This window comes from Oryctolagus cuniculus, chromosome 12 (assembly GCF_964237555.1).
Source record: "Oryctolagus cuniculus chromosome 12, mOryCun1.1, whole genome shotgun sequence".
In the NCBI taxonomy this organism is placed as follows: Eukaryota; Metazoa; Chordata; class Mammalia; order Lagomorpha; family Leporidae; genus Oryctolagus; species Oryctolagus cuniculus.
Window position 1 is genome coordinate 94,143,110 of NC_091443.1, and position 24,195 is coordinate 94,167,304.

The window sequence follows — 24,195 nt, forward strand, 5'->3', positions numbered from 1 at the left end:
GTCCCAGCAGGTGGCAGGATCCCACTGGTGAAAAGGTGCAGCCCTAGAGGAGGCCCTTGGCACCTAAACCCAGGCCTCACCTCTCTGCCTATCTGGAACGGCCTGGAGTTCCCATCCCTGATGTAAACGATGCTGATTTGTTGTGTCTTCAGGGTCCTGCATGCTGATGGCTATGCAAGCTGTCCAATCAGGTGTCATGGTGTCACTGCCACATAATCACTGGTTTGTGACATCATAAGAGTGTTCCAATTTCAAGGGGGAGAGAGGTCCAAAGAGCAGTCTGCCGCTGTGAGACTCCGGAGCTAGTACAGCATCTGCTGTTCTCTGACTTTTTCCACTCAACATGGCCCATCCTGGATGCCCGGGAATGGTGAGTGTGTGGGGCCAGGCGTCCAGAGTCAGGGAAGGTGTAGCTGGGGGTACCTGATGGCAGGACGCTGGATCCCAGAGGTCATCCTGGAACCTTGGGCCCCATCTCACTGCCTGCACAGCACCTCCCTGGGTTCCTTGTGGTCTACAGGGTGGGGCCTGGACTGGCACCCTGGACCCAGGAACCCTGCCCCATCCCTGTTAGTGGAGAAGTCTTGGGCCCAGAGCCATCTGTGGCGAGCTGAGTGACAGCAGCCCCAATTCTCCTCTGACTGTGAAGTGTGGATGGAGTGGCCACTAGGGAGAAGCAGTGCTGTGTGTATGGGGTTCATGCACATGAAGAGTTGTCATCTGTGAGGTCTTCAGTTCCTCCTTTCTTCTCATGTGGGAAATAGGGTCTCAGTTCCAGGACCTGGCCTTTCTGCGTAGCTTTCTGGGAAATACCCCATTTGTTTTAGTATGTGTAATTATTAACAAAACATAGTGTAGAATGCCTAATGATTTCTAAAATTTATAAGGAGGTTGAAACTGTTTATATTTATCAAACAGTTTTTATGTGAGACTGTCAAGAAAACTTGAAAAAAGTTCTATGTTATTACACACAATCCATTTTTATAGAGATCATATAAATAGATGTTTTTGCACTGATATTTGGTAAATAATGAAAGATTTCCCATGAGACTTTTTGTAAAGGAATTAGGACACATATTGGTTTCTCACTTAATGTCTCCATTTTCAAATATTGTTTATAGCCATTGACTATATTCCCACTAAACTAGGGTCTTTTTGCATTGTACTCGTTAAACTTTTTTTGGTGAAATATTAAGACTTTTTTACTGTAAAGTGTATTTAAAATGTTATCTCAAAAACTAAAAAATACAAGGAAGAAGTCTGGGAGAGAGGATGGATATATCATTATGTTCTTAAAATTGTGTATACAAGCCATATTGCATCTGTTTAAAAACACCAATTTGGCAAATATTTAAATGTACAATTTGACACATATTTAAAACAAAGTAGTGAGACATTGTAGATATTTTTATTTTGATTATCATTCTTATCTAGGAGATCAGAAAGAAGTCCTATTTTCTCATGTTAAAATAGCCTAATATGGCTGGCACTGCAGCTCACTTGGCTAATCCTCCACCTGCGGCGCCAGTACCCGGCTTCTAGTGCCAGTTGCTCCTCTTCCAGTCCAGCTCTCTGCTGTGGCCCAGAAGTGCAGTGGAGGTTGGCCCAAGTGCTTGGGCCTTGCACCCGCATGGGAGACCAGGAGGAAGCACCTGGCTCCTGGATTCAGATTGGTGCAGCATGCCAGTCACAGTGCACCAGCCATAGCAGCCATTGGGGGGGGGGTGAACTAATGGAAGGAAGACCTTTCTCTCTCTCTCTCTCTCTCACTGTCTAACTCTGCCTGTCAAAAAATAGCCTAATATATTAGAGTGGATAGAGTTCCTGGCTCCTGGCTTCAGTATGGCCCAGTCCTGGCCATCGTGGCCATTTGGAGAGTGGACCATCAGACGGAAGATCTATCTCCCTCACTGTCTCTATAACTGCCTTTAAAATATATAAATAGTTTGAAAATTCCTTAACTTCATTCTAAAATGTGTCTCTGTTTATATGTATGCATTAATGTGCATATCATAGAACATTTGGAAAATTTAATATAGCATATGGGAAGAGATCAAATCTCCTCTATATTCAGTCACTTAATAGTTACACACAGATACATGCATATACATGTATACTTTTAAAAACAAAACCATGACCAAAATAGACATGCTACTTTGTAGTCTACTTTTCCTAGTCAACAGTGTGTATGTGTTTTTCCTTTCAGGTTGTTAACTATTCTTTTTAAAGGTCGTAATTTTAATTGGCTGAAAAAATTAACCTCTCCTTTTGACAGCTTAATTTTTAACAATTTTCTATGATGAATAATTATAGTAAACACCCTTCATATGACTCATTATTCATATGTCTGATTTTTAAGATTAGACTGCTTTGTGTAAATTTGAATTACTAAGCTTGAGGTTAATTATATATAAATGAATGGAGGGCCCAGCACTGTGGCATAGCAGGTAACACTGCCACCTGCAGTGCCGGCAGTGTTGGTTCAAGACCTGGCTTCTCCATTTCCAATCCAGTTCCCTGCTGTGGTCTGGGAAAGCATTAGAAGATGGCCCAAGTCCTTGGGCCCCTGTACCCCTCTAGGAGACCTGGAAGAAGCCCCGACTGTTGTGGCCCATTGGGGAGTGAAACAGCAGGTGCAAGACACCTTTCTCTCTCTCTCTCCCTCTCTCTCTGCATCTTCCTCTCTGTATCTCCTTGAAATAAATAAAAAAAATCTTAAAAAAATTAAATGAATGGAACAAATTTAATGTATTTTGCATATATGGTTTTAAGAGAATAATGATACTTCCCACTCTACCCTCTCTCTCTCCCTCCCTCCTCCTTCCTTTATTATTTTCCTCTTAATTTTTACAATGACATACTTTTAATTTACTTTATACACAAGCTTAACCCTCCACTAAATAAAGAATTCAACCAGTAACAAGCTGTAATTCAGTAAAAAGCAAACAAAAAAAATCAACCAACCAACCAAACAAAAAACCCCCACTGTTTCTCAAGAGTATAGACCAGGGCTAAAAAAGTCAAATGTAAAAATCTCAATTTTCATCATGTGCACTACATTTCTTACTCTGTATATTAACCATAATAAATCAGGGAGACATATGCTATTTACTTTTATGGGGCTGGATTATTTCAGCATAATAATCTCCAGTTGCATCTAGTTTCTTGCAAAAAAAAAGGATTTAATTTTTTTAATGACTGAGTAGCATTCCATTGTGTGTGTGTGTGTGCATCTCACAATCTCATTAATTAGTTATCAGTTGATGGACTCCTGGCTTCAGATTGGCCCACCCCTGGCCATTGTGGCCATTTGGTGAGTGAATCAGCAGATGGTTTCTCTCTCTCTCCCTCTCTTTAATGCTGCCTTTAAAATAAATCTTTTTTTAAATAAAAGAACTATCCTGTGGTTTCCATTGAAAACCCCTTTAACCAGAATGACTGGCCACTTGGCCTTCATTCCTTTTGGACATCGACATCTGGATCATGCAGCATGACCTCACGGTCACAACCCCAGGAGGACTGCCCAGGCTGTGGAGAAGAAGGCCTGAAGTGGAACTGCTGCTAAAGGGCAGCTAGACTGGTCCAGTAACCAACCCACTCAGGCCTGTAAACTGACTCAGTTTAATGGCTGGGGGGTGACTGTGAGCCACACTCAGGGAAGACACAGCACACATTCATCACCGACCTTGTGGTGGGGCTCTCACAGGACACATCAAGACTGGTGAACCCTGCCGCTTGGAGCATATGGCCAAACATAAAAAAACTCATGAGGATTGAGGTAAAGCTACCACTTGCAGTGCCGGCATTCCATATGGGTACCAGTTTGAGTCCCGGCTGCTCCACTTCCAATCCAGCTCTCTGCTGTGGCCTGGGAGAGCAGTAGAAGATGGTCCAAGTCCTTGGGCCCCTGCACCCATGTGGAAGACCTGGAGGAAGCTCCTGGCTCCTGGCTTCAGATTAGCACAGCCCCAGCTGTTGCAGCCAATTGGGGGAATGAACCAGCAGATTGAAGACCTCTCTTTCTCTCTGCCTCTCCTCTCTGTGTGTGTAACTGTGACTTTCAAATAAATAAATCTTTTAAAAAAGTTCCATTAACCTGAAGGCCATGTGAGAAACAGGAGACCCTGGGACTCCACTGGACACACCCAGCCCTTGAGACCATTTCCCTGAAATAAGCACTGGTGCTAAACAAACAAATAAAATCAATCAATCAATAAATAACTGTTAGCAAAATTTGCTTTCTGTATTCATTTACATGCTGAAAAACTTAAAAATTAAATGACAGGATACAAGAAATTGTTTAGAATTAGAGTTATATTATGATAAGTTGGTTATAAATGAGAATACACTACATGCTTTCAATACATAGGGAGGGGCCTGCACTGTGGCATAGCAGGTAAAGCTGCCACCTGCAGTGCCAGCACCCCAAATGGGCACCGGTTCAAGTCCCAGCTGCTCCCCTTCCAATCCACCTCTCTACTATGGCCTGGGAAAGCAGTAGAAAATGGCCCAGGTGCTTGGACCCCTCCACCTGCATGGGAGACCTAGAAGAAGCTCTTGGCTTCGGATCAGTGCAGTTCTGGATGTTGCGGACATCTGGGGAGTGAACCAGTGGATTGAAAGAGTTCTCTCTCTGTAACTCTGTCTTTCAAATAAATAAAGCTTTTAAAAAATACATAAGGAAAAATACATTTTCAGAATAATGATTCCCAAGAAAAACACTTGTGAAAAAGATTTATTTTTTCCAAACATGGAAACATCATGACAGAATTTACCAAAGGACCATGACTTATTTTTAGGCCAATCGCAAAGGAAGATGAAAGGTATCAACTGATTTTCTAAAATTCTGAAATGAATCTTGAACTAGAATTAAAATTATGATAGCTAAATGCTCTTTCACTGACTTTAAGGAGAGAGACAAGCTATGAATCCTATGACAAACTTTCCCAATAGAAATATGCAGAGAAAATATCTGCAGATTCAAAATGATTGCGCTGGGAATCATGAGTATTGATTATAAAGGGAATGTAATCAAAGTGCAGAATTTAAAGGCAGATGTCCAAGGTCCAGCACAGAAGAGAGGTGGGGAGCTATAGGAAGTTCAGCAGGCTAAGGTCTATAGTGGCCTTATGCAATGGGAATGTTTATAAGGGGGAAAGGAGATTGAAAAAGTCATTTCAAATATGTTTATAAGCAAAAGTCTTTATCCCATATCAAGTGAAAAGAAGAAATGTGACCAATTGGCAAGTTTTAAGGAAACCTGCTCTTGAGTTAAGAGAGATTAGTGATTTTTTCCCTGATGAGAAAATGAACTTTTCAGGAAATTCTGAAAAACTCTTAAAAAAGATTTATTCATTTTTTGAAAGGCAGAGTTAGAGGGGAGAGAGGGAAAAGAGGAGAGATAAAGAGTGAGAGCAAGAGAGAAAAAAACACCTCCATCCACTTGTTCACTCCCCAAATGGCTGCAACAGCTGGGGATGGGCCAGGCCAAAGCCAATATCCAGCAGCTGTTTCTGGGTTTCCCATGTGGGTGGAGGAGGCCCAATAAGAATTGGACCATCTTCCACTGCTTTCCCAGGAGCACTAGCGGAGAGCTGGATGAGAAGTAGAGCAGCTGGGATTCAAACTGGTGCCCCTGTGGAATGCTGGCACTGAATGTGGTGGCTTAACCTTCTATACCAGAGTGCCAGCCCTTTGAACAAGTCTTTTTTTTTATTTAGTAAATATAAATTTTCAAAGTACAGTTTATGGATTACAATGCCTTCTACCCCCCCATAATTTCCCTCCCACTCGCACCTCTCCCATCTCCCGTTCCCTCTCCCATTCCATTAACATCAAGATTCATTTTCAATTATCTTTATATACAGAAGATTGATTTAGTATATATTAAGTAAGAATTTCCTCAGTTTGCACCCACACAGAAACACAAAGTGTAAAATACTGTTTCAGTACTAGTTATAGCATTACTTCACATTGGACAACACATTAAGGACAGATCCCACATGAGAAGTAAGTACACAGTGACTCCTGTTGTTGACTTAACAATTTGACACTCTTGTTTATGGCATCAGTAATCTCCCTAGGCTCTAGTCATGAGTTGCCAAGGCTATGGAAGCCTTTTGAGTTTTCTGACTTTGATCTTATTCCGACAGGGTCATAGTCAAAGTGGAAGTTCTCTCCTCCATTCAGAGAAAGGTACCTCCTTCTTTGATGGCCCTGTTCTTTCCACTGGGATCTCACTTGCAGAGATCTTTCATTTAGGTCTTCTTTTTTATTTTTTCCAGAGTGTCTTGGCTTTCCATGCCTAAAACACTCTCATGGTCTCTTCAGCCATATCCGCATGCCTTAAGGGCTGATTCTGAGGCCAGAGTGCTATTTAGGACATCTGCCATTCTATGAGTCTGCTGTGTATCCTGCTTCCCATGATGGATCTTTCTCTCCCTTTTTGATTCTATCAGTTAGTATTAGCAGACACTAGTCTTGTTTGTGTGATCCCTTTGACTCCTAGACCTATCAGTGTGATCAACTGTGAACTGAAATTGATCACTGGGACTAGTGAGATGGCATTGGTACATGCCACCTTGATGGGACTGTATAGGAATCCCCTGGCACGTTTCTAATTCCACCATTTGGGGCAAGTCCCTTGAACAAGTCTTAATGCCCACTTGCTAACACTAGTCCTTTACTGGGATAAGTAAAATTAAACAACACTTATATGTCATTAATATATTTCTTGGTATATTTGAAATGTCACAAACACACCGGTAAATCTAATGAAATTTAAAGTTGCATTTTCTTGATATTAATATGAAGATATTATATCAGTATATATTCTAACAATACCAAACATTCAGTGATCTACAGCAAGAAATACATAATTAGGGCATGCGTTTGTGAGGTGTAGTTCACTTGGGCTAGACTCAACCAGTTTCACTGGGGCTCACTTATATATCTGGAATTCATCTGGATGACAGATAACCTAGGATGGCCTCAGCTTTCCTGCTTTCCTGAGTAGGGCACCTGGGCTCTACATGTGACTCCATATTAACAGACTCCAAAGAATACAGTCATGATTTTAAGCTCTAGAAGGCTTGCTCAGGCATATGGTTATGGCCATGATAAAAGATCAAGAGCATGGGTGGAGATGTACAAATGATTTTCCAAATCTCTTCTTATATACTGTGGTGTAGGCTAAGCTTCTTTCTGTGGCACCTGCATCCTATATATGGGTGCCAGTTTGTGTCCCAGCTGCTCCTATTCCAATCCAGCTTTCTGCTATGGCCTGGGAAATCAGTGGAAGATGACCCAAGTGCTTGGACCCCTGCACCCACATAGGAGATGCAGAAGCTCTTGGCTCCTGGCTTTGGATCTGCCCAGCTCCAGCCATTGTGTCATTTGGGAAGTGAACCAGCAGATATAAGACCTTTCTCTCTCTCTCCCTCTCTCTGTGATTCTGTCTCTCAAATATATAAATAAATCTAAAAAAATAATTCTTTTTTTTGACAGGCAGAGTGGACAGTGAGAGAGAGACAGAGAGAAAGGTCTTCCTTTCTTCCACTGGTTCACCCTCCAATGGCCACTGCAGATGGCGTGCTGTGGCCAGTGCACCATGCCGATCTGAAGCCAGGAGCCAGGTGCTTCTCCTGGTCTCCCATGCGGGTGCAGGGCCCATGGACTTAGGCCATCCTCCACTGCACTCCCGGGCCACAATAGAGAGCTGTGGAAGAGGGGCAACTGGGACAGAATCCAGTGCCCTGACTGGGACTAGAACCCAGTGTGCCGGTGCTGCAAGGCAGAGGATTAGGCTATTGAGCTGCAGCGCCAGCCTCTAAAAAGTTAATTCTTCAATTTGGTGGTCAAATAATATATTTGTACTACAAAAGGAGGTTATGCACTGAGAAAAATATCTTAGCAACATAAACTAAATTTCCTAGGAACTTGCTTTCCATATAAACTATGAAAAATAAAATACTAAAATGTAATTATATTAATCTGTGTGTTTCCAAATCTTTCCAATCTTTAGATGACCTTGTGTTTTTATTTTTCTTCTTTTCCTGTCAGGTTAGATAAATTGTACTAGATAATCACCTTCCAGATGTTTTTACAGAAGAATTCCTCTTGGGAGAAAGCTATAGACATAAAATTAAAGAATGCATGCAATTTCACTTTTGAAGTTTGGGTTGGGATGCTAAGTTTTATAGTAAAGTATGGATTTATTATTCTGTAGGAGGATCTTGGATGCCAAAAAAAGTTGGTGTAGCCATTTTAATATCAGACAACATAAACTTTAACAGAAAAACTGTTAAGAGAGACAAAGAGGGGCACTATATAATGATTAAGGGATCAATTCAACAGGAAGATATAATGATTATCAATATATATGCACCTAATTACAGGGCAAAGGTTTATTTAAAAGATTTGTTAAGAGACTTAAAGGGAGACTTAGACCCCAATACAATAGTACTGGGGGACTTCAATACTCCACTCTCAGAAATAGATAGATCAATAGGACAGAAGATCAACAAGGAGACAGTAGATTTAAATGACACTATAGCCCAAATGGATCTAACAGATATCTACAGAACTTTCAATCCTACATCTAAAGATTTTACATTCTTCTCAGTAGTGCATTGAACCTACTCTAGGATTGATCACATGCTAGGCCATAAAGCAAGTCTCAGCAAATTCAAAAGAATTAGAATCATACCATGCGGCTTGTCAGACCACAGTGGAATGAAGCTGGAAACTAGCAACTTAGGAATCCGTAGAGCACGTGTAAACACATGGAGACTGAACAATATGCTCCTGAATGAACACTGGTCATAGAAGAAATCAAAAGAGAAATCAAAAACTTTCTGGAAGTAAATGAGGATAACAACACAACATATCAAAACTATGGGATACAGCAAAAGCAGTGTTAAGAGGAAAGTTTATATCAATAGGTGCCTACATCAAGAAATTGGAAAGGCACCAAAAATGAACTTCCAATGCATCTCAATGATTTAGAAAAACTGCAGCAAACCAGACTGAAATCTAGTAGGAGAAGAGAAATAATTAAATCAGTGAAGAAATCAACAGGATTGAATCAAAAAAAATTACAAAAAATCAGCCAAAAGAGGAGCTGGTTTTTTGAAAAAATAAACAAAATTGACACCCCGTTCATCCCACTAACCAAAAAAGGAGAGAAAAGACCCAAATCAATAAAATCAGAGATGAAAAAGGAAACGTAACAATAGACACCACAGAAATAAAAAGAATCATCAGAAATTACTATAAAGAGATGTATGCCAGCAAACAGGAAAATCTATCTGATATGGATAGATTCCTGGACACATGCAACCTACCTAAATTGAACCATTAAGACATAGAAAACCTAAATAGACCCATAACTGAAACAGAAATTGAAACAGTAATAAAGGCCCTCCCAACAAAGAAAAGCCCAGGACCAGATGGATTCACTGCTGAATTCTACCAGACATTTAAAGAAGAACTAACTCCAAATCTTCTCAAACTATTCAGAACAATTGAAAAAGAGGGAATCCTCCCAAATTCTTTCTATGAAGCCAGCATCACCTTAAGCCTAATCCAGAAGAAGATGCAGCTTTGAAAGAAAATTACAGACCATTATCCCTGATGAACATAGATGCAAAAATCCTCAATAAAATTCTCGCCAATAGAATGCAGCAACACATCAGAAAGATGATCCACCCAGACCAAGTGGGATTTATCCCTGGCATGCAGGGGTGGTTCAATGTGCGCAAATCAATCAACGGGATACACCACATTAACAGACTGCAGAAGAAAAACAATATGATTATTTTAATAGATGCCAAGAAAGCATTTGATAAAATGCAACACCCTTTAAGGAAGAAAACTCTAAGCAAACTGGGTATGGAAGGAACATTCCTCAATAAAATCAAAGCAATTTATGAAAAACCCACAGTCAACATCCTATGGAATTGGAAAAGTTGGAAGCATTTCCACTGAGATCTGGTACCAGACAGGGATGCCCACTCTCACCAATGCTATGCAATATAGTTCTGGAAGTTTGAGCCAGAACTATTAGGCAAGAAAAAAATAAAAGGGATATGAAGTGGGAAGGAGGAAGTCAAACTATCCCTCGTTGCAGATGATTTGATTCTTCATTTAGGGGATCCAAAGATCTCTACTAAGAGACTATTGGAACTCATAGAAGACTTTGGCAAAGTAGCAGAATATAAAATCAATGCACAAAAATCAACAGCCTTTGTATACACAGGCAATGCCATGGCTGAGGAAGAACTTCTTCTTTTTTTTTTGCTTTCAAACTTTTATTTAATGAATATAAATTTTTAAAGTACAGCTTATGGATTACAATGGCTTCTCCCCCATAACGTCCCTCCCACCTGCAACCCTCTCCTTTTGCACTCCCTCTCCCCTTCCATTCACATCAAGATTCATTTGCAATTCTCTTTATATACAGAAGATCAGTTTAGCATACATTAAGTAAAGATTTCAACAGTTTGCTCCCACACAGAAACATAAAGTGAAAAATACTGTTTGAGTACTAGTTATAGCATTAAATCTCAATGTACAGCACACTAAGGACAAAGATCCTACGTGAGGAGTGAGTGCACAGTGACTCCTATTGTTGACTTAACAAATTGACACTCTTGTTTATGGCCTCAGTAATAACCCTAGGCTCTTGTCATGAGCTGCCAAGGCTATGGAAGCCCCCTGAGTTCACTGACTCTGATCATATTTAGACAAGTCCATGGTCAAAGTGGAAGTTCTCTCCTCCCTTCAGAGAACCTTGTACCATGAGGACCTTGTACCTTGAGGACCAGAGTACCTTGAGGAAGAACTTCTAAGATCAATCCCATTCACAATAGCTACAAAAGCAATCAAATACTTTGGAATAAACTTAACCAAGGACGTTAAAGATCTCTACAATGAAAATTACAAAATCTTAAAGAAAGAAATAGAAGAGGATACCAAAAAATGGAAAAATCTTCCATGCTCATGGATTGGAAGAATCAATATCATCAACATGTCCATTCTCCAAAAAGCAATTTACAGATTCAATGCGATAGCAATCAAGATACCGAAGACATTCTTCTCAGATCTGAAAAAAATGATGTTGAAATTCATATGGAGACACAAGAGACCTCGAATAGCTAAAGCAATCTTGTACAACAAAAACAAAGCTGGAGGCATCACAATACCAGATTTCAGGACATACTACAGGGCAGTTGTAATCAAAACAGCATGGTACTGGTACAGAAACAGATGGATAGACCAATGGAACAGAAGAGAAACACCAGAAATCAATCCAAACATCTACAGCCAACTCATATTTGATCAAGGATCGGAAACCAATTCCTAGGGCAAGGACAGTCTATTCAACCAATGGTGCTGGGAAAATTGGATTTCCACATGCAGAAACATGTAGAATGACCCCTACTTTACACCTTACACAAACATCCACTCAACATGGATTAAAGATATAAATCTATGACTCAACACCATCAAATTATTACAGAATATTGGAGAAACCCTGCAAGATATAGGCACTGGCAAAGACTTCTTGGAAAGGACCCTGGAAGCACTGGCAGTCAAAGCCAAAATTAACAATTGGGATTACATCAAATTGAGAAGTTTCTGTACTGCAAAAGAAACAGTCAGGAAAGTGAAAAGGCAACCGACAGAATGGGAAAAATATTTGCAAACTATGCAACTGATAAAGGTTTAATAACCAGAATCTACAAAGAAACCAAGAAACTCCACAACATCAAACCAAACAACCCACTTAAGAGATGGGCCAAGGACCTCAATAGACGTTTTTCAAAAGAGGAAATCCAAATGGCCAACAGACACATGAAAAATGTTCAAGATCAGTAGCAATCAGGGAAATGCAAATCAAAACCACAATGAGGTTTTACTTCACCCCGGTTAGAATGGCTCACATACAGAAATCTACCAACTATAGATGCTGGAGAGGATGTGGGGAAAAGGGGACACTAACCCACTGTTGGTGGGAATGCAAACTGGTCAAGCCACTATGGAAGTCAGTCTGGAGATTCCTCAGAAACCTCACTATAACCCTACCATTCGTCCCAGCCATCCCACTCCTTGGAATTTACCCAAAGGCATTAAATTGGCTAACAAACAAGCTGTCTGCACTGTGATGTTTATTGCAGCTCAATTCACAGTAGCTAAGACCTGGAATCAACCTAAATGCCCATCAACAGTAGACTGGATGAAGAAATTATGGGACATGTACTCTATAGAATACTATACATCAGTCAAAAACAATGAAACCCAGTCATTTACAACAAAATGGAGGAATCTGGAACATATCATGCTGAGTGAAATAAGCCAGTCCCAAAGGTACAAATATAGGTTCTCCATGATTGGTGACAACTAACTATGCACCAAGAAGGAAACCTGTTGAAGTGAATTGGACACTATGAGGAACAGTGACTTGATCAGTCCTCACCCTGACTGTTGATGAAGAACTTAATACTTTATCCCCTTTAGTATTTTTTTGTCCTACTTAATACTATTGGTTGAACTCTGTAATTAACACACAATTATTCTTAGGTGTTTAATTTTAACTGAAAAATGATCTCTGTTAAATATAAGAGTGGGAATAAGACAGGGAGGAGATGTACAATTTGGGACATGCTCAATCTGACTTGCCCCAAATGGTAGAGTTAGAAATGTGCCAGCGGATTTCAATTCAATCCCATCAAGGTGGCATGTGCCATTGTCATCTCACTAGTGCAAGTGATCAACTTCAGTTCACAATTGATCATAATGATAGGTCTAAGAGTCAGATTGCATAAATAAGACTAGTGTCTGCTAATACTATCTGATAGAATTAAGAAGGAGAGAATGATCCAACATGGGAAGTGGGATACACAGCAGACTCATAGAATGGCAGATGTCCTAAACAGCACTCTGGCCTCAGAATCAGCCCTTAAGGCATTCAGATCTGGCTGAAGAGCCCATGAGAGTATTTTAGGCATGGAAAGCTAAGACACTCTGGCAAACAAACAAACAAACAAACAAAAAACCCCAAAAACCCTAAATGAAAGATCTCTGCAAGTGAGATCCCAGTGGAAAGAACGGGCCATCAAAGGAGTTACTTTTCTCTGAAGGAAGGAGAGAACTTCCACTTTGACTATGACCCTGTCAGAATAAGATCAGAGTTGGTGAACTCAAAATGCTTCCATAGCCTTGGCAACTCATGATAAGAGTCTAGGGTGATTACTGACACCATAAACAAGAGTGTCAATTTGTTAGTCAGCAACAGAGGTCATGGTGCAGTTACTCCTCATGTAGGATCTCTTTCCTTAATGTGTTGTACAATGTGAATTAATGCTATAACTAGTACTCAAACACTATTTTTCACTTTGTGTTTCTGTGTGGGTGGAAACTGTTGAAATCTTTACTTAATATATACTAAATTGATCTTCTGTATATAATATAATTGAATATGAATCTGGATGTGAATGGAATAGGAGAGGGAGTGGGAGATGGGAGGGTTGCGGGTGAGAGGGAAGTTATGGGGGGGAAGCCATTGTAATCCATAAACTGTACTTTGGAAATTTGTATTTTTAAAATAAAAGTGTAAGAAAAAGAAGTCTATCAGGCTAAATTGCAAGGCATATTCCATTCTGGATGCTCCACAAGTCCATTCATTTTTTGCTCACTGGGTCTTTGGCAGAATTCATTTTCTTGTGGTTTTAGCACCAAAGTCCTGATTTTCTCTCTGGCTGTAAGTGGAGGTCTGTTCCTGAGCTTCTAGAGAGCACTGCATTTTATGGATCATGGGCCTCTTTTTTCAAAGGAAGCAACAGAGAATTACAGAATCCTGCCGCATATCCCTGGCTAATCCTCCTGTGTGCCAGTCTCCTTTTACAATCAAATGTTTGATCAGATCCACATGGGTAATGCAAGATTATTTCTCTATTTCACGGTTTATATCCTCAGTTCTATTTGCAATTCAAAATTCCCTTTTGGAAAGATAATGATTTAGTCCCAGGTTTTTAGGGTTAGGAAAAGTGGCCATTGCTTGGGTTTTCAGTGTTGTATCCTCAAACGCATGTCTGAATTTCCTGACTGCTTTTTTTGAAATTTTTCACTTTTGTTATTTTCAATAGCTCTCTATATTGTAAGGGTCTCTTCCTCTAAAGTGGACAATGGGCAGGAACTGATATTCTTTCTGCCAGGAAGCAGTTATTTATTGTCTACCCAATGGCCCCTTCTGTAGGAAATGCATTAACCCCAATTACAGGCAATCTCAGACTAAAATGTAACAAGTGGACATTGCACAAACTGTGGTGAAATCATGCAATAAAAACTGCAAACAGCAGGATCCTTCAGTAGACATTAATTTGTACAACATATTTCAGTGTCTGTAAATTCAGGACTACTCAAACTCCCTAGTTTTATGGGCCTTAAGTTTCTAAGGAAAGAATGACTCCCTGGAGATGGGCATGTGGCACAGCAACTTAAATCAGCATTTGGGAAACCTGTGCTCCATATCAGAGCAACTAGTTTGAGAACTGGCTACTCTGCTTCTGATCTAGCCTTCCTGCTAATATACACTCAGAAACAGCAGATGATGACTCAAGTCCTTCCTTTATGTCCACCCATGTAGAAACATGGATTGAGTTATGGGCCCTTGTTTTAATCTGGCACAGTTCTGGCTGTTGCAGGAATTTGAGGAGTAAACCAGTAGCTAGAGGATCCCTCTATCTCTTTACCACAGTGTTTATCACTTGCTATATAACAGAATAGAAATATTGTTAACATAAGTGAATATACGAATTTTTCTACCTATTTATTTCTGTATCCCAAAAAGTCTCCTATAAGTTAAAATGATATCATTGTCCACCTATGAATAATGCTCTCTAATGTACTAATTCAATAAAGCACAGCTTATATCATCATAACATAAGGGCATTTAACTGATGACAGAAGCTGTTTATTTTCAAGGAGTTATCTTGATATCCTTCTTTACAATATATATTTCATGTTCAGTTTTTTTCTAAACAAAATGCAGTTTATCTTAGAGTCCATAGAAAACACATTGGCATAATATTTTAAAATCTACACAAGAAACTCCAGGGAAACTGAAGTTCAAATGACAACAAAATGCCTGAACATAATCATCTGTAAATTTTTTAAAATAAAAATACAAAGTGGTAGCTACACACTTCAGAGCAATCAAATTAGTGGGAATTCCATTGCTGAACCCTCTTTAGCAATATGTAGTCATTGAATGCCAAATATCAATAGTGTAAAAACAATAGTTGTAGATATATTAAATGACTACATCCATGTTGATTGGAATTACTAGAAACATTAAGCAAGATAAATCTAGGGAAAGATAACAGTATCTGGAACAATAGAAACTGATTTTGTAACTATATCTCTTTACCATAACATTTATTTCTAGTCTAAATTCTTGTAACCAGTTGAGAAGAATCACATTGAAGAGTTGGTATTGGGGCCAGCATTGTGGTGTAGCAGGCAAAACTTACACCTGTGACACCAACATGCCCTATTGGTGCCAGGTAAAGTCCCACCTTCTCCACTTCCAATCCAGCTCCCTGCTACTGCACCTGTAAAAGCAGAGCAGGGCCCAAGTGCTTGGGCCCCAGCACCCTAGGAGACTCAGATGAAGCTCTTGGCCCAGTTCCAGACGTTAAGGCCATTTGGAGGGTGAACAAGCAGTAACTTTCTGTCCCTCTCTTTCTCTGTAACTCTGCATTTCAAATACATAAACCTTAAAAAAAAAGTTGGTCTCAATTATAAACAGCAAAAACATTTTAAAAAGTCCACACAAACTCAAAATCTGTACTACCTATGTTGACCTCATCTGAAACTTTCAAAAATATTCAAAGGAACGGGCAAGATGGCGGAATAGGAAGGGAGCACACTGATAGTCCGGGGAGAGATAGTTTAATAAAAGTGGAGATACTGCAGGTTCAAGGAAGAGTAGGGGAGGACACAGCAGAAGAAACTCTTCCAGAACGCATGATTCACAGCGGACCTGCGTGGAGAGTGTGAGAGCCCACAGTTCGGGACACCAGCGGCAGACTCAACACACCAGCGCTGGAACGCGAGGTGAGCCGAACCTCAATAGCCCGAGACACCGGCAGGCAAGTGGAGAGAGGAGACTAGAGGGAACGACCCCCGGGGGTGGGGGAAGTTCACCAGGCTAACTGGAAGAGAGAGAGAGAGAAAAAAAGGTGACTGGCACGGACACGGGTTTCTCTCTCTCCACTCACCTCTCAAGGGCGAGCAAGACAAAGAGCAGGCGCCATCTTGGACATACGTCATAAGCAGAGCAACCTCAGGTCTGCACCGGCCCTGAGCCTAGCAAAAAAACCTGACTCTGGGGGGGTGAATTAACAGGAGATTAGGACCTAGTAAATTTGTGGTGCTACTGAACTGAGACTGTGAAAAAAGAGACGGTGGGGGAGAGAACTCACGGAATTCACGTGAGCACTCTCCAGAGACGCTACAATTCCATAACTTTGGCAACCCAGTGGGAGACTGAAGGAGAATTTGAGCCCACTCTGAGGGCAGAACAGATTCCCTGTGTGGTCCTTGGGAAAGAGCTTCCGACCTCTGGCTCCTGTGGGTATATCATTTGCCTGCTAACTACCTCCAACTTCGTTCAACTGTGCAGAATAACTTCCCTTTTGAATCAAAAAAAAAGAAAGAGAGAGAGAGAGAGGTTTACCATGCCTAACCTGGGAGTGTCACCTCTGGCACACCAAACAGAGCTCTCAAGCCACACCCATCTCAAGCCCTAAGGCTCCATCAAAAACAGATAGTCCACTTAATCTAGAGTCATAGTATAACAAGAAAAAGCACCACAGTGAAGAAACCAAATATCTCCAATATGCCAAATAACAAACGCAAAAACCGACGTAATAAAAACAAGGAAGTCAGCATGACGCCCCCAAATGAAAAAGACACCCCAATTCAAGATTATGAAGATGATGAGCTAGAAGAAATGCAAGAAGCAGATCTCAAAAAATTGATAAGAACATTAGAAGTTCTCAAAAACAAATTCTTGAACTACAGAAATCCTTAATGGACAAGACAGAAAATCTCTCTCGTGAAAATGAAATATTAAGGAGGAATCAAAATGAAATGAAACAACTAGTACAACAGGAAACTGTGATAGTGACTGAAGTGAAGAATTCAATAGATCAAATGAAAAACACAATAGAGAGCCTTACAAACAGAATGGGTGAAGCAGAAGAGAGAATATCGGACTTAGAAGACAGAGAACAGGAAAGGATACAGTCAGACCAAAGAAAAGAAGAGGAAATTAGAAATCTAAAGCATATTGTCGGGAATCTTCAGGATACTATTAAAAAACCCAACATTTGGGTTCTAGGAGTTCCTGAAGGCATGGAGAGGGAGAAAGGATTAGAAGGCCTTTTTAGTGAGATATTAGCAGAAAATTTCCCAGGTTTGGAGAAGGACAGAGACATCCTAGTACAGGAAGCCCACAGAACCCCTAATAAACACGACCAAAAGAGATCCTCACCACGACACGTTGTAATTAAACTCTCCACAGTGAAACATAAAGAAAAGATCCTAAAATGTGCAAGAGAGAAACGTCAGATTACTCTCAGAGGATCTCCAATCAGACTCACAGCTGACTTCTCATCAGAAACTCTACAAGCTAGGAGGGAATGGCGAGATATAGCCCAGGTACTAAGAGAGAAAAATTGCCAGCCCAGAATATTATATCCTGCAAAGCTCTCATTTGTGAATGAAGGTGAAATAAAGACTTTTCATAGCAAACAGAAATTGAAAGAATTTGTTGCCACTCGTCCAGCCCTGCAAAAGATGCTTAAAGATGTGTTACACACAGAAACAAAGAAACACGGTCATCAATATGAAAGAAGGTAAAGGAAGGAAACCAAGGAAGGAAACCTCACAGCAAAAGATCACAGGGAATTCAAACCATATATTAGAACTTATCTTTGGCAAATGGCAGGGCAAAGTTACCACTTATCATTAGTCACATTGAATGTGAATGGCCTGAACTGTCCAGTTAAAAGACACCGATTGGCTGATTGGGTTAAGGAGCAATACCCATCTATTTGCTGCTTACAAGAAACACAGCTTTCCAACAAAGATCCATACAGACTGAAAGTGAAAGGCTGGAAAAAGATATACCATGCCAATAGAAATGAAAAATGAGCGGGCGTAGCCATCTTAATATCAGACAACATAAACTTTACCACAAAAACCATTAAGAGAGACAAAGAAGGACACTACATAATGATTAAGGGATCAATTCAACAGGAAGATATAACAATTATCAATGTATATGCACCTAACTACAGGGCACCGGTTTATCTAAAAGATTTGTTAAGGGACTTAAAGGGAGACTTAGAACCCAATACAATAGTACTGGGGGACTTCAATACTCCACTCTCAGAAATAGATAGATCAATAGGACAGAAGATCAACAAGGATACAGTAGATTTAAATGACTCTATAGCCCAAATGGATCTAACAGATATATACAGAACTTTCAATCCTACAGCTAAAGATTTTACATTCTTCCCAGCAGTACATGGAACCTTCTCTAGGATTGACCACAAACTAGGCCATAAAGCAAGTCTCAGCAAATTCAAAAGAATTAGAATCATACCATGCAGCTTCTCAGACCATAAAGGAATGAAGTTGGAAATTAGCAACTCAGGAATCCCTAGAGCATGTGCAAACACATGGAGATTGAACAACATGCTCCTGAATGAACAATGGGTCATAGAAGAAATCAAAAGAGAAATCAAAAACTTTCTGGAAGTAAATGAGGATAACAGCACAACATACCAAAACTTATGGGACGCAGCAAAAGCAGTGTTAAGAGGAAAGTTTATATCAATAGGTGCCTACATCAAGAAATTGGAAAGGCACCAAATAGATGAGCTTTCAATTCACCTCAAGGATCTAGAAAATCTACAGCAAACCAGACCCAAATCTAGTAGGAGAAGAGAAATAATTAAAATCAGTGAAGAAATCAACAGGATTGAATCAAGAAAAACATTGCAAAAAATCAGCCAAAAGAGAAGCTGGTTTTCTGAAAAAATAAACAAAATTGACACCCCATTGGCCCAACTAACTAAAATAAGAAGAGAAAAGACCCAAATCAATAAAATCAGAGATGAAAAAGGAAATGTAACAACAGACACCACAGAAATAAAAAGAATCATCAGAAGTTACTACAAGGACTTGTATGCCAGCAAACAGGGAAACCTATCAGAAACCCACTTAAGAGATGGGCCAAAGACCTCAATAGACGTTTTTCAAAAGAGGAAATCCAAATGGCCAACAGGCACATGAAAAAATGTTCAAGGTCACTAGCAATCAGGGAAATGCAAATCAAAACCACAATGAGGTTTCACCTCACCCCGGTTAGAATGGCTCACATGCAGAAATCTATCAACAACAGATGCTGGCGAGGATGTGGGGAAAAAGGGACACTAACCCACTGTTGGTGGGAATGCAAACTGGTCAAGCAACTATGGAAGTCAGTCTGGAGATTCCTCAGAAACCTGAATATAACCCTACCGTTCGACCCAGCCATCCCACTCCTTGGAATTTACCCAAAGGAATTTAAATTGGCAAACAAAAAAGCGGTCTGCAGCCTAATGTTTATTGCAGCTCAATTCACAATAGCTAAGACCTGGAACCAACCTAAATGCCCATCAACGGTAGACTGGATAAAGAAATTATGGGATATGTACTCTTTAGAATACTATACCGCAGTAAGAAACAACGAAATCCAGTCATCTGCAACAAAATGGAGGAATCTGGAACACATCATGCTGAGTGAAATAAGCCAGTCCCAAAGGGACAAATACCATATGTTCTCCCTGATCGGTGACAACTGACTGAACACCAAAAAGGAAACCTGTTGAAGTGAAATGGACACTATGGGAAACGGTGACTTGATCAGCATAGCCCTGACTGTTAATGAACAACTTAATACATTATCCCTCTTAGTAGTTTTTTTGTCTGTTCTACTTAATATGACTGGTTTAATTCTGTAATTAATACACAGTTATTCTTGGGTGTTGAAAGTTGACTGAAATGTGATCCCTGTTAAACATAAGAGTGGGAATAAGAGAGGGAAGAGATGTACAATTTGGGACATGTTCAAGCTGACTTGCCCCAAATGGTAGAGTTAGAAGCATACCAGGGGACTCCAATTCAATCCCATCAAGGTGGCATGTACCAATGCCATCTCACTATTCCAAGTGATCAATTTCAGTTCACAATTGATCATAATGAAAGGACTAAGAGTCAAAGGGAGCACATAAACAAGTCTAGTACCTGCTAACACTAACCGATAGAATAAATAAAGGGGAGAGTGATCCAACATGGGAAATGAGATACTCAGCAGACTCATAGAATGGCAGATGTCCTAAATAGCACTCTGGCCTCAGAATCAGCCCTAAAGGCATTTGGATTTGGCTGAAATGTCCATGAGAGTATTTCAGGCATGGAAAGCCAAGACACTCTGGCAAAAGATCTCTGTGAGTGAGGTCCCAGTGGAAAGAACAGGTCTTCAAAGAAGGAGGTACCTTTCTCTGAAGGATGGAGAGAACCTCCACTTTGACTATGACCTTGTCTAAACAAGATAAGAATTGGAGAACTCAGAGCGCTTCCATAGCCTTGGAAACTCATGACTGGAGCATAGGGAGATTACTGATGCCATAGACAGGAGTGTCAATTGGTTAAGTCAACAACAGGAGTCACTGTGCACTTACTCCTCATGTAGGATCTCTGTCCTTAATGTGCTGTGCATTGAGATTTAATGCTATAACGAGTACTCAAACAATATATTTCACTTTGTGTTTCTATGGGGGTGCAAACTGTTGAAATCTTTACTTAATGGATACTAAACTGATCCTCTGTAAAAAAAAAGAAATTATCAACTCCCAACTTGACTCCCACTGGGATTAAACATGACAATAGGTCTGATCTGATTTCATCATCATTTAAAAAAATCATCTATTATTTTTCACTTTATGTTTCTGTGTGGGAGCAAACTGTTGAAATCCTTACTTAATGTATACTAAGCTGATCTTCTGTATATTAAGATAATTTCAAATGAATCTTGATGTGAATGGAAGGGGAGAGGGAGTGGGAAAGGGGAGGGTTGTGGGTGGGAGGGACGGTATGGGGGGGAAGCCATTGTAATCCGTAAATCGTACTTTGGAAATTTATATTCATTAAATAAAAGTTAAAAAATATTCAAAAGAACACAAGTTTTCTCATCTCTCTTATGTAATTACAATTGAAACCTGCCATTCTGTGACCTGCCTGTGACCAAAGCACTTGTCCAACCCAGGGTGGGCCTTCACTCCTGAGGCTTCCTGGAGCAGGCAAATTTCTTCTCACCTGTGTGAGTTTGCCATCATCTGGACAGTTCATCTGAAGGCAAACCACCTTTTACAACCTCTCCACCTACAGCTAAAAGTGTTTTTCCCTGTGTGTGTTCTCCTGGGGACTATCGCATGAAAATTTTTTAAAGATTCATTAATTCATTTGTTTGAAAGTCAAAATTACAGAAAGCAAGTGTGAGATAGAGATCTTCCATCCACTGGTACATACCCTAAATGTCCACAATGGTCAGGGCTGGGCCAGGCTGACACCAGGAGCCAGGATCTTCATCTGGGTCTCCAAAGTGAGTACAGAAGCCCAAGTACTGGGGCTATCTTCCACTGCTTTCCCAGGTACATTAGCAGGGAGCTGGATCCAAAGTGGAGCAGCCAGGGCTTGAACTGGCACCTATAGATGATGCAGGCTGTGGCAGAGAAGCACAACTGTGGCCCCACATGAGAAATTTTAAAGTAGATCTTGACACATCCTGGATGGCTACAGATGGGACTTCTTATTCTGGAAGAGTCAATCTAAGGAAAGACTTTAGCTGTTAAAGGGTAAAAACCAGCAATGAGGGCAATGGGGGAACCTGGTACCATCTGGGCTCACCATTGGCAGCTATGGACTTTGCTCAATGCACTGAGGTACAAGAGATATGACAGCCGCTTTGGGCACCTGAGAACCTATCATCAGCTTTTGTCCTGAGGACATGGGATGGCTGATATCTACACATGACTGTCTCTGAGGTAGGAACAGAAAAGTCATAAACTGAGCACCCACTTTCTCTTCCACTTCTGCCACTGTTTCACTCACATCTCCACCTGTTTGGCGACACAGCTTTGCAAGGTATGTTTTTTGCTTGCAGTCTTACATTTAGGTGGGTTCTTTGAAGGGACTGTCCTTAATATTTGGAAATGCTGCCTGCATTTACTGGCATGACTGGCAGCTACAAAAGTGGGCATCTGCTGCATGATGCTACACACTGCATGAGCCTTGGGCAATTTGGAGGACAGACACTGGGATCTTTTCTTCCTCTGAATGGTGCAGCTTGATTTAGTCAGAAGTAAACTGGCTGTTTCTGTATTCATCCACCACTCCCAGCTGACTGGCTGTGGAATTCTGATTGAATTAACCTGAGAATTGTGGTCACACTTGATTTGGCGGGAATTAATATCTGTCCCCTCAGCAAAAGGATTGCATTTCATTTTCCAAAACACAAAAACTAATCTTGGTGGTGTTGCCTGAAGATTTCTAAGCATGAAATGCCAATGTGTTGTGTTTTGTATTTCATGATGTATACTCTGTCTAAAGTCTTGTTTATATTGCTGCAGAATACAAACTCTGGGAAGGAACAAGGCAAAACAAACTCAAACCAAGAAAAAATTTAGGAAATTGCCAATCAAGAAACTGAAAATCGGGTGAGGCACCCAAAACAAGAACAGAAAGCCAGAATTGGAGGAAGCCAAAACCTGTGCCCTGATTGAAAAAGACCATTGCTCCAATTCCCTGAACTCCATATTCCAGCCTCAACACCAAAAGTCACATCAGAAAATTCATTGCAAACCATGATCAGTAAGAAAAATGTGAAAAGAACCAAAGAAATCCAAGAGTCCTTAGTGATATTGGGCTTGATTTAGTGACAAGTAAACTGGCTGCTTCCAGATTCATCCACCCCACCCAGGTGACTGGCTGTGGAATTCTGATTGAATTAACCTGAGAATTGCAGTCACACTCTATTTGGAGGGAATTAATATTTGTCCCCTGAAGAAAAGGGTTGCATTTCATTTTCCAAAACACAGAAACTCATCTTGGTCGTGTTACCTGTAGATTTAAGCATGAAATGCCAATTTGTTGTGTTTCTTATTTCATAATGGATACTCTGTCTAAACTCTAGTTTGTATTGCATCAGAATACAAACTTTGGGAAGGAACAAGGCAAAACAAACTCAGACCCACACAAAATTTAGGAAATTGCTGATCAAGAAACCAAAACTTGGCTGAGGCACCCAAAACAAGGACAGAAAGCCAGAATTGGAGGAAGCAGAAACGTGTGCCGTGATTGAAAAAGACCGCTCCTCCCGTGCCCTGAACTATGGAGTAGTACCAGCATCAAAAACAATGCTCACACGAGAAAATTCATTACAAACCATGATCAATAAGAAAAATTTGAAAAAAAAAAAAAAAGAAATCCAAGAGTCCTTAGTGATATTGCGCTTGATTTAGTCACAAGTCAACCGGTTGTTTCCAGATTCATCCACCCCTCCTAGCTGACTGGCTTGGAATTCTGATTGAATTAAACTGAGAATGGCAGTCACACTCGATTTGGAGGGTTTAATATCTGTCGCCTCAGCAAAAGGGTTGCATTTCATTTTCATTTTTTTAATTTTTAACTTTAATGAATATAAATTTCCAAAGTATAGCTTATGGATTACAATGGCTTCCTCCCCATAATGTCCATCCCACCCACAACCCTCCCCTTTTCCACTCCTTCTCCCCATCCATTCACATCAAGATTTATTTGCAATTCTCTTTATATACAGAAGATCAGTTTAGCATACATTAAGTAAAGATTTCAACAGTTTGCTGCCACACAGAAACATAAAGTGAAAAATACTGTTTGAGTACTTGTTATAGCATTAAATCTCAATGTACAGTACACTAAGGACAAAGATCCTACGTGAGGAGTGAGTGCACAGTGACTCCTATTGTTGACTTAACAAATTGACACTCTTGTTTATGGTGTCAGTAATCACCCTAGGCTCTTGTCATGAGCCCCGTG

General features: G+C 40.3%; 1 long non-coding RNA gene across 1 annotated transcript; it reads left to right on the top strand.

The window, feature by feature from the left end:
* Window positions 1-281: 281 nt before the first annotated feature.
* Window positions 282-23,604, top strand: LOC127485402 (uncharacterized). The gene is made up of 2 exons (XR_007912469.2): window positions 282-370; window positions 22,749-23,604. It is a non-coding gene; the product is annotated as an uncharacterized lncRNA (long non-coding RNA).
* The last annotated feature ends 591 nt before the right edge of the window (window positions 23,605-24,195 follow it).